The sequence below is a fragment of the Eleutherodactylus coqui genome, unplaced genomic scaffold (genome assembly GCF_035609145.1).
Source record: "Eleutherodactylus coqui strain aEleCoq1 unplaced genomic scaffold, aEleCoq1.hap1 HAP1_SCAFFOLD_312, whole genome shotgun sequence".
Lineage (NCBI taxonomy): Eukaryota > Metazoa > Chordata > Amphibia > Anura > Eleutherodactylidae > Eleutherodactylus > Eleutherodactylus coqui.
In genome coordinates, this window is record NW_027101919.1 from 115,265 (window position 1) to 126,831 (window position 11,567).

The following is an 11,567-nucleotide window of genomic DNA, read 5'->3' on the forward strand; positions in this document are numbered from 1 at the left end:
CCTTGATATGGCAGCTTATGGAGGCACCATAAGGCAGCACACAGTGCTTACAGCTCTACCTTGTACACAAGTCCTTCAAAATGCTAAATTCTAAAGAAAGCATAAAACTAAATTATGTACCCATCAAAAGTATTAACATTGATTATGTTTTGTGCAAACATTCTGAAAGACCGTCTGCTGGTGAACCAATTATCTTTTGTGGGTTCATTATTATTTTTTTGGCTGAAGCCTTTGTTTGTTTATCCAAGCTCCTTTTAATGTATATTGCCCCCTCCATACATTACTCATATAACATGATGATTATCTTGCTGGGTACAAGCAGGATGTACATTTTTAAGAGCCCTGCATAAAGCATTTAAAGGGGTTGTCCCGCGAAAGCAAGTGGGGGTAAGCACTTCTGTATGGCCATATTAATGCACTTTGTAATATACATTGTGCATTAAATATGAGCCATACAGAAGTTATTCACTTACTTGTCTCCGTCCTCGCGCTGTCTCTGTGTCCCCGTCGCCATGGTGCCGTCTAATTTCTTCTTCACCAGTCCGTTTTAGACGTGCTTGCGCAGTCTCTTCTCTTCCCTCTGTGAACGAGCCTCTCCAGCGTGCCCACGCGATACAGCTCATCTGCGCATGCGCAGACGAGCTGTCACTGCACGGGAGCGCGCAGGGGCGGCTATTCAGTTCCTGGCGTCCCTTTAAACACGGGTGAAGGAGCAGTCTAGCCTTTCACCCCGAATCAGCAGCAGCCAGATGGGACCATCCAGGAGCAGCCAGACGGGACCATCTAGGAGCAGCCAGCCGGGACTATCCAGGAGCAGCCAGCCGGGACAACCGACCAGCAGCCAGCCGGGACAATCGATCAGCAGCCAGGAGCCACACGGGACCAGCAGCCGGGAGCCACACGGGACCAGCAGCCGCCAGCCGGGACGAACACAATCCAAGCCGTGCAGCTGCCTGGGTAAGTGAGGTGTCTGTGATGCTGTGGGCGCTGGGGGGGGGGGGTGAGGTGTCTGGGGTGCTGTGGGCGCTGGGGGGGGGGTGAGGTGTCTGGGGTGCATGAATAAATGCATGGCTGGATATGTGTGCATAAGTGCGTGCGGATGCATGGATGGATGAGGCTGAATGAATGAATGAATGCATGCATGGATGTGTGCAGGCCGCATGAGCGTTGGGATGAGGCCGCAAGGGCGGATGTGTTTGTACGTGATGATGGGTGCATAAGTCTGTGTGGATGCATGGATGGGGCCGCATGGGCGGATGTGTGTAGGCCGCATGGGCGGATGTGTTTGTACGTGATGATGCGTGCATAAGTCTGTGTGGATGCATGGATGGGGCCGCATGGGCGGATGTGTGTAGGCCGCATGGGCGGATGTGTTTGTACGTGATGATGCGTGCATAAGTCTGTGTGGATGCATGGATGGGGCCGCATGGGCGGATGTGTGTAGGCCGCATGGGCGGATGTGTTTGTACGTGATGATGCATGCATAAGTCTGTGTGGATGCATGGATGGGGCCGCATGGGCGGACGTGTGTAGGCCGCATGGGCGGATGTGTTTGTACGTGATGATGCGTGCATAAGTCTGTGTGGATGCATGGATGGGGCCGCATGGGCGTTGGGATGAGGCCGCAAGGGCGGATGTGTTTGTACGTGATGATGCGTGCATAAGTCTGTGTGGATGCATGGATGGGGCCGCATGGGCGGATGTGTGTGTGGTTGTGTGTGTGTGTATAGGGATGGATGCATGCATGTATGTGTATGTGCAGATGGATGGATGTGTCTGTTGGTCTGTATCTGTGGGTGGGTGGGTTGGTTGTTGTAGCTTAGCATCTCTGTTGATCTACACCTTCTTGTCTTTAAAATGCAGAGCGTACACGTCGGAGCGCATCGGTGGCCATTGGAGATTCCAGGGTTTGGACTCGTGATATTCTTCCGAAGTTACTGCAGGAGGGTGAGTATTTGCACCACATTTTCTTTCCCACACACAGCAGATCAGTCACTTTAAAACACAAAATCACAATGCCTAGCTGCGTGGTTCCAACTTGCACTACATACTGGAAGAAGGGAGGCGAAAGTGCTTGTCTTCATGTCTTTCCAACGAAATCGAAAAAACAAGACTTTGGCTACAGCAGGCTCCTCACATCTTTGTTGACGTTGAAGAGTGGCTTACTAAGATTTCCCCAAAAAAAGATTCTTACAGTTATCGTTTGTGCAGCAAACATTTCTTGGAGGATTGCTACATAACAGTCGGCGACCGTAAAAAATTGAAGCCCAATGCTGTGCCAAGTATATTCCCAACAGCGTTGGAAATTGAGACCCGGTTAGCGAAGAAAGGTGAACCTTCAAGAAAACGCAGAAGAATTGGGGAGACGCAGCAGCCAGAAAGTTCAGCCACAGAAACTTCGAGGGAAGAAACTTCGAGGGAAGAAACTTCGCGCGAAGACACTTCGCACGAAGAATCTACCCTGGTTGCACCTAGCGCGGTTCAAGAAATGACAGTCGACGTGTATCTACAAGGTGATGAAACACAGCTAGAAATTCCTATGACAGTAATCAGTGAAGGTTGTACAGTAGATGCAAAGGTAATTGTCAATTTCAAAAGACAGTTTGAGCAAAGAGAAACCGACAACGAAGCAAGCAATGCAGGGAGGGGTAAATGCAAGGCCTGTCAAGCAGCGGCAAATAAATCGCAACACAGGACACAACTCCAGTCAAGAAGCATTGGCATCCAATGCAATGAAGTAGAAGCCAGTCCACACCGGAATCCAATTTCATTTAAAATCCCACAGGGCACTCCGTGCTCTTCTACACCATTAAAAACCAATATGGGTAATACTGCCTTCCAAGAGATACCAGAAGAGAGCCCAATATCCAAAACAGCCAATGAGGCCGATAGAATCAATATGCAACCCTCAAGTTGCAATATTGCTTCTACTTTTGAGGAAAGCCTTTCAAGTGTTTTTTCTGATGATCAAAACGACTCGACATTCAAAGCATCGCAAGCATCGGAGAGTTCCGGTAGTGAGGATTTTGCCATTCCTTCTGATTCCAATAACCCCTTGAGCTACCCCTTACCAGAATTTGTAACCTTAGCTCCAACAGAGATGGACCCATCCGCTGAAGAAAAGTACATAGTTTTCAAAAGCTCCTTGATGGGTTTATTTTCAATGATCCCTTGCCCTTACCGAAATCAATGCTTTCTTAAACTAACTCATGTCAAGATTTTCCCAAAGGGATCAATGGTAATTGTGAAATCTTTCTGTGAAAGAGGCTACACCTGCAACTTGTGGCGAAGCCAACCACTCATCCACAATTGCCCGGCGGGGAACATTTTACTTGCTTCCAGTGTCCTTCTTAGCAGATCTAATTTTGCAAAAGTTAGTAATATGCTACATATTCTGAAACTTCAAGGAATCTCAAAAACCACTTTCTACCGCCACCAACATCACTTATTATTCTCAGTGATAGATAATCATTGGATGCAGCAGAGGGCAAATCTAATAGCAGAAATGAAATCAACACCCTTGTATTTAGCTGGCGATGGGCAATCCGATAGCCTGGGTTTTTCAGCAAAGTACACCGTTTATACTTTTTTGGAGTTGAAGAGCAAAAAAATTGTGGGCTTCACGGTGGAACAACTTGTTCCACCTGCTTCGTCAGTTTCACTCGAAACCACTGCATTCCGGAAAACACTACTTGAATTGATCGCCGATGAATTAAACATTCAAATAGTCACAACTGATCGGCATGTCTCCATACGTAAGGTAATGCGCCAGGAATTCCCAGAAATTATGCATGAATTTGATGTCTGGCATGTGGCCAAAGCTGTCGGCAAGCAGTTGCTTGTGGCTTCCAAAAGCACACACTGCGCAACCATTTCCCCGTGGATATCGAGCCTCAAAAATCATCTGTGGTGGTGTTCGCATACCAGTCAAAAAAATCCCGAATTACTGGTAGAAAAATGGAAATCGGCAACAAATCACATTATCAACGTTCACGAGTGGGAGAACAATGCCCAATATCACCGCTGCAGTCACGCCCTTCTTGAACCAACCACCGCTTGGTTAGCCCCTAACACTACAGCACATACCAAATTCAAAACCGTGGTTCTGAAAACAAGTTTACTGAAAGACATCCGCCATCTTTCCAATTTTTGTCACACTGGCGATTTGGAGATTTTTCACGCAAGTGTATTGAAATACAGGCCCAAACGAATTCATTTTTTTTATGACGGAATGGTGGCTAGAACGCAACTTGCTGTTCTAGACCACAATTACAACGTAGGTAGGATTCAAAAGCTCAGAAAAACGCAATCAGAAGACGGGATAGAGGACCGGAAGTGTTACCGAGTGGAGTACTCAAAAGCACGGAAGCAGTGGATTTTGAAAGCTCTTTATGAGCCTAAGTCCATTGCATTTGTATTTGACATAATTCGTGAGATTGTGATGTTCGCCAAAGGTGAGATGTCCATCTCCTGGCATTCAAAATCCTCAGAATTCCCTCATAATATTGCACCTGTTGTGAAACCCAGTGAAGAGGAATTGGTTCACAAATTTCAAAGTCGATTTCCAAGGTAATCAAGAAAAAATTTTGGTGGGTATAAAAAAAAAAACAAAAAACCAACAAACTTTAACGAAAAATTTAGTAATATTTTTGTATCATGTGCAACCATTGTTTCATGTCTGTCTATTGTAAATAAGTGAACTACAATTTTCAACGGTTCGTCTGTCTCTTTTATCTGTGTCTCTTTATTACTTACTTTGTCTTTTGTATAGTTTGCATGTGCGTTGCAATCTTATTTCCATGTGTGTATAGTGATATTTATTTAACATTTTGGTCACTTATCCTTATTTATTTCCTATGCCCTCTAGTCCCTTTTGTTAATCGCATTAACATCCCTTTTTACTCTTTGCAATCATCTGCATAAAATGTCTTTTTTGTATAGAATGTATAACTGGTACAATGTGAAATGTTGCCGGTCTTATCCCATAAATCCTATGCATTTTTCCACGGGTGTTTCTAACTAATTTTAAATTTTTTATTAATTTTTTAAATTTTGTAAAAAATTCGGTCCTTTACGGTAGAATTTTTAGTTAGGGAATTTTTAATTTTTTTAGATTGGTCTCGCAAGAGAATGAGGATCCTTGTCGTGGATTGCGGGCTTACGGTAAAATGACCAAATTAATGACACTCGTATTTAAAAGTATAGCCATAATATTTATAAAATGTTTTTGCACAAAAATTCTTAATTTGGTCATTTTATTAACCAATACCTCATTGCAAATTTTTTTTTATGTAAGTTATTGTACTAACATGACTTACAAAGTAGGTGCATGTGTTTGCGAATACATACGCACGCGCACCTTGTCCAAGTGTCCACTTGTCCAAGTGTACAAGCGTACATGTGTACATGGTTACGTCTGTCTGGGAGATATATATATTTATATATATAATCTCTCTCATACACACCCACGCAGACGTATGCATATATGTATGTATTACACACATACACACACACCTGTGGGTATGTTACATACATGCATACATAGACATACACGCGTATACTATATATATGTGTGTACACGCATATATACCCACACATATTTTGGTGAAGAAAACTATTTGTTCCATCACACCATCGATGTTGGGAGTGCATTGCAGCTATTACAGTACTTTCTGCTGAGACTTCAGCACTCGACAGCTCCCTGCTATAACGAAGCCTTGCCTCGCTGTGCAGGGGAAAGGTTCAGCACTGGACAGCTCCCTCCTCCCTTATAGAGACCTGCAAAGGAATACACAGGCAGGCAGGCAGAAAAACAGATAGAGGCAGACAGATAGAGAGAGAGAGGCAGACAGATAGAGGCAGACAGATAGATAGAGAGAGGCAGACAGATAGATAGAGAGAGGCAGACAGATAGATAGAGAGAGGCAGACAGATAGAGAGAGGCAGACAGATAGAGAGAGGCAGACAGATAGAGAGAGGCAGACAGATAGAGAGAGGCAGACAGATAGATAGAGAGAGGCAGATAGATAGAGAGAGGCAGACAGATAGATAGAGAGAGGCAGACAGACAGAGAGAGGCAGACAGACAGAGAGAGGCAGACAGAGAGAGGCAGACAGATAGATAGAGAGAGGCAGACAGATAGATAGAGAGAGGCAGACAGATAGATAGAGAGAGGCAGACAGATAGAGAGAGGCAGACAGATAGAGAGAGGCAGACAGATAGAGAGAGGCAGACAGATAGAGAGAGGCAGACAGATAGATAGAGAGAGGCAGATAGATAGAGAGAGGCAGACAGATAGATAGAGAGAGGCAGACAGACAGAGAGAGGCAGACAGAGAGAGGCAGACAGAGAGAGGCAGACAGAGAGAGGCAGACAGAGAGAGGCAGACAGAGAGAGGCAGACAGAGAGAGGCAGACAGAGAGAGGCAGACAGAGAGAGGCAGACAGAGAGAGGCAGACAGAGAGAGGCAGACAGATAGAGAGAGGCAGACAGATAGAGAGAGGCAGATAGATAGAGAGAGGCAGATAGATAGAGAGAGGCAGACAGATAGATAGAGAGAGGCAGACAGATAGATAGAGAGAGGCAGATAGACAGATAGAGAGAGGCAGACAGATAGAGAGAGGCAGACAGATAGAGAGAGGCAGACAGATAGAGAGAGGCAGACAGATACACAGGCATACAGATATATATGTGTGTCAAAATACATACACACACAACCCACAGTTTGTGTGTGTATATATTATACACACTAACATACGCATATGTAGTCATGTATATACATAATGATAGAACGATTAGTGATTATAGTCGAGACGTTCCAAATAAAAAAACCACACACTATATTTCACAAAAAAATGTATTAACATTTTAAAATCTGTAAAGCCTGAATACAAAATTGCACAAATTAAAACATCCTACAAGTTCAACTGGAAATCCAAATTGCTTTCAGTCGGGTCCATGTAGAACTGGAAACCAGTGTAATTTCCTTGCGGATCAGGGTAAGCTGTCCGTATTGATTTAATCACACACGCTGGTATGGGGATTCTATTGTTTTTCCCCAAGAATCCATGTATCCACGCTGTATAAGAGCGATATGCGCCCACACGCATAACCCTAAGAAAAAACGAAAGGAAATATATTAATATTTCTAAACTTATTAAAAAAATTTTAATAGTCTACATGAAAACAAAAAAAAAAGATGCATTGATATCTTATGTTTTTCCATGTTGCCTTTTTCACTAACCTTTTTTCCTTTTCAAATAAACTTTTTCCTTTGTTAAAAATTATACTTGCATTGTCTTGTGTGTTGTACAATAAAATTGTAATAAATACCTATTGTTTGTGGTGTCGTACTGTCTCCGGGTGACCAGTGCAGATAGTCTTATCGCGTGTTCTATGTTTTCGCGCACAAGCGCATACTGAGCAAATAACGGATGTTGTGTAACACATACGCAAGCTTCTGGTAACATCTGTAGGACTACTTCGTGTTCTCGACAACAGACACACTCCGCCACTGTGGGCATGCAAATGCACTGCCCACAGTGACACCACTCTTTGTTGGCAAGCCTGCCATGGGGATCTTCAGTGGATCCTGAAGCACCCGCTTCTGGTGCACCCTGCGGATCGTTTTGAAAACACTGGAGACTGCTTATGTCCGCCTGAGCATATAGCGAGTCTGCCAGTTGTTGTTGAACCTAAGAAGGGAATAATATGAAGAATACTGTATTTAATGTTTTAGGAAAAAAGGAAGGGGTACATTTTTAATTGTATGGTGTTGCTGAAAGCGGCATGATCATCCTTATTAGGCAGGGCACAGATTCCTGTATGTATATGTGCATACATACACAGACGTACGTACGAGTTTGTATGTATATACACAGATGTACATACGTGTTTGTATGTATATACTGACTTACGGGTGTGTATGCATTAACACGTACACGCGTGCGTACCAGTGTATGCCTAAACACGTACACGCGTGTGTCTGTGTGTATATATATATATATATATATATATTAAATATAATGTGTGTGTACACACGTAATTAAGTGTGACTGTATATACACATACACTCGTTCCTACGTGTGACTGTATATACACATACACTCGTTCCTACGTGTGTATGTATATACAGATACACACGTACGTTCGTGTGTATATACATACACACGCGCATGTGTGTATATACACACACACACATGTGTGTATGTATATACACAGGTGTGTGTATGTATATACACACACACACACACACGTGTGTGTATGTATATACACACATGAAATAATGTATTGAAATAATAAATTGTACAGGACTGATGCATAGTTGCGGTTTCAAACAATAAACAAAAAAAATTTTATACATATTTCAACACATACCGCCGAATAATGCCGAGTTTCGGGGAAATCCTCATCATTTTCCTCGCTATCAGATTAAAAGTCCTGCTAAAAAAAAAAAAATGTATTCTGTTTATTACCATTGGTTTGCTGCAACCTTTCTATTTTCAGCAAAAACTTACCTCTCCAAAAGAATCGGATGAATAATCAAGCTCCTCAAATTCAAGATCTTCCTGGTACATGTTTGTTCTTGAATTGGACTACAAAAAAACTTTAAAAAAAACAAAAAAACACCAAGTTAGTGGCACTTCAATAACAGTTATGGAAGCAGCAGCATTTTCTAATAACAATCTTTTAAAGGTCCATGGCAGGCATAATTTAGGCAAATTTTAGATTGATTACTGGGCGATTGTGGACAGATTGTTGATAGCTAGCATTATCCGCAGTCTGTAGGCAGATAGCATGCATATTGTATGTAGAATGCAGGTTAATAGTGTCGATTGAAGGCAGTGTTTGTGTGTAGATTGCATGCAGATGCTATGTCTATTCCATGCAAATTTTCCGAAGATTGCATGATAATTGTATGAATGAATTGTGCGGAATGTATGCTGATTCAAAGCGGTTTGCAGTCACATGCACATTGCAGCACATGGCAGGCACATGGAAGCACACGGCAGGCACAAAAAAAAAAAAAAGGCAGGCACATGGAAGCATACGGCAGGCACAAAAAAAAGCAGCAAACGGAAGCACACGGCAGGCACATGGAAGCACACGGCAGGCACATGGAAGCACACGGCAGGCAAATGGAAGCACACGGCAGGCCCCCCAAAAAAAAGAAGCACACGGCAGGCACCAAAAAAAAAAAGGGAAGCACACGGCAGGCAAAAAACAAAATAAAACAAAAAACACATGGAAGGCACACGGCAGGTATATGGAAGCACACGGCAGGCACAAAAAAACGAGAACACGCCAGGCACATGGAAGCACACGGCAGGCACCAAAAAAAAATAAAAATACCCCTGGCAGGCACACGGCAGGCACATAAAAGCACACGGCAAGCACAAAAAAATAAAATAAAATACACTGCAGGCACATGAAAGCACACGGCAGGCACAAAAATAAAGAAAAAAAAAAAAAAAGCCGGCACAAAAAAAAAGAAAAAAAAAATACACGGCAGGCACATGAAAGCACACGGTAGGCACAAAAAATAAAAAAATAAGCACATGGCAGGCGAATGGAAGCAGGCGGCATGCACAATAAACACTGCAGTCGCGATAGCAGCACACAGCAGGAAAAAAAAAACGCAGCACATGGCAGGCACTATAAAAATGTAAGACACATTACTATACAGGGCATGCACAATACATTTTTCATGCACAGACTCACTGCATAAGGCAATGATCCTGTGCTAATAAAAGCATGAAAGAGTACCGCGGAAAGGTGCACTTACCTGCGCTTCTGTGTGGTCAAGAGATGGGAGAAACAGCTGTTTGCTGTTTTCTCCGGTAGACTCCACCTCCCGCTGTGACGCTTTCTGCCGACCAGCCAATGTGGCGGCTGGAGCGGCGTTTCATTCATTTGCAAGTGCACGCCTCCACCGATGACGTCAGTCACCTGCTCACGTGACCGGCGTCTCGGGAGCGCGCATGAAGGCCTCCAGGAAGAGCGAGCATTGCACCGTGGAACGCACCCAGGGACAACGCAGGCGCCATCTTACATGGAGAAGTTTAAAAGTTATTATTTCTGCTAAACTGTAAGTAGGATGCGGTTTATAACCGCTCAAAAGGGCTGCTTTATGACGGGGGGTGACAGGGGGAATGGGCTAATAATATAAAATTTTGCGGTTTTGCCTCGGACAACCCCTTTAAAACAAATTAAATTTCAGAAAAGCTTTGGGAGCTCAAGATGAATGTTTATGCGAAATCCAAGAAGCTGTTGTACAAACAGGTAAACTAAACATAATAATTCAAACTAATTGACTTTGAAGTTAATTTTTGTTTATTTAGCATCTATGAAAATATACCTACTTATCTTAACTCTAAGCTGCTCCATTACTTTACTGGGAATATAAAGTTTTGTGCTTAGCTTAAAGCCATATATAAAAGTTCTTCTAAATGTATATAGTATGATCATTTTCCTTAGGACTCTAAAATGTGGCAAAAAATGCCATTCTCACACCGTTATCCTACCAGCTGCAGGGTGTATTTTTTAGTGCTGTGCCACAGCTGCTGCAGAACATCAAAATATACACTATCAAAATAATTTTCAGACATGAATGTCTCTTTACTTCTAAGGCCGGAATCACACAGGCGAGAAACTTGCGCCAGTTTTCTGCGATGCAAGAGCCCGGAAAATGACACAACTATGAAATGTATTTTTTTCAATGTGTTTATTCCCATGTGCGACTTTTCTCTTTATGTGATCCTGCGAGAATTAAAAACCGCAGCATGTCCTGTCTTGTTTCAGAATGGTATGTCTTCTTGCCCATGTGTTCCTAAGGACCCTCTGTATTCTCGCATTGCCTTGTGTTGTCTTGCAATGTTTCTGTGATGCATTTTCATGCGTATTGCTATGGGAATATATGCAAATTTAAGCGGACGTGCTCATCAGCTTCTTAGCAGTGTGGAGGCCTGTTTGGAGCAGCGTGGAGGCAGGAGTTGTTGGCAACTTTCAAAAACACGACATACATTTATATAGACGAGGAGCACTTGATCTATCTGGTGCAGGGGCACCCCATCCTGTGGTACATCAGGAGAGTGGAGTACCATATCAGGAGCCGGAGGGACTTGGTGTAGGAGGAAGTTGCAGAGCTTCTTTTAGGGAAGCAGTGGGAGTCCCCACACTCCCTCCACAATACTGATGCCAGCCATAAGCCCCGTTCCCTGCAAATGATGCAACAGGATACCCGCCTGTATCACATCTTGTATCCAAGCTAAAGGCAGCCCAATAGGTTACTAGAGCCTCCATGCCCCCCTGTATCACAATTTGCATCCAAGCTAGAGGCAGCCCAACAGAGTACTAGAGCCTCAATGCCCCCGTATCACATCTTGTATTCAAGCTAGAGGTGGTACAACAGGGTACTAGAGCCTCCATGCCCACCCATATCCCATCTTGCATCCAGGCTAGAGGCGGTACAACAGGGTACTAGAGCCTCCATGCCTGCCCATATCACATCTTTTATCTAAGCAGGAGATGGTACAACGGGGTACTAGTGCCTCCATAGCCACCCATAT

General features: G+C 43.6%; 1 long non-coding RNA gene across 1 annotated transcript; it reads right to left on the reverse strand.

The window, feature by feature from the left end:
* Positions 1-6,842: 6,842 nt before the first annotated feature.
* LOC136593536 (uncharacterized) lies at positions 6,843-9,157 on the reverse strand. Its single transcript, XR_010788251.1, has 4 exons — positions 8,517-9,157; positions 8,377-8,442; positions 7,333-7,694; positions 6,843-7,113 (listed from the first exon to the last, which is right to left on the reverse strand). It is a non-coding gene; the product is annotated as an uncharacterized lncRNA (long non-coding RNA).
* Between the last annotated feature and the right edge of the window lie 2,410 nt (positions 9,158-11,567).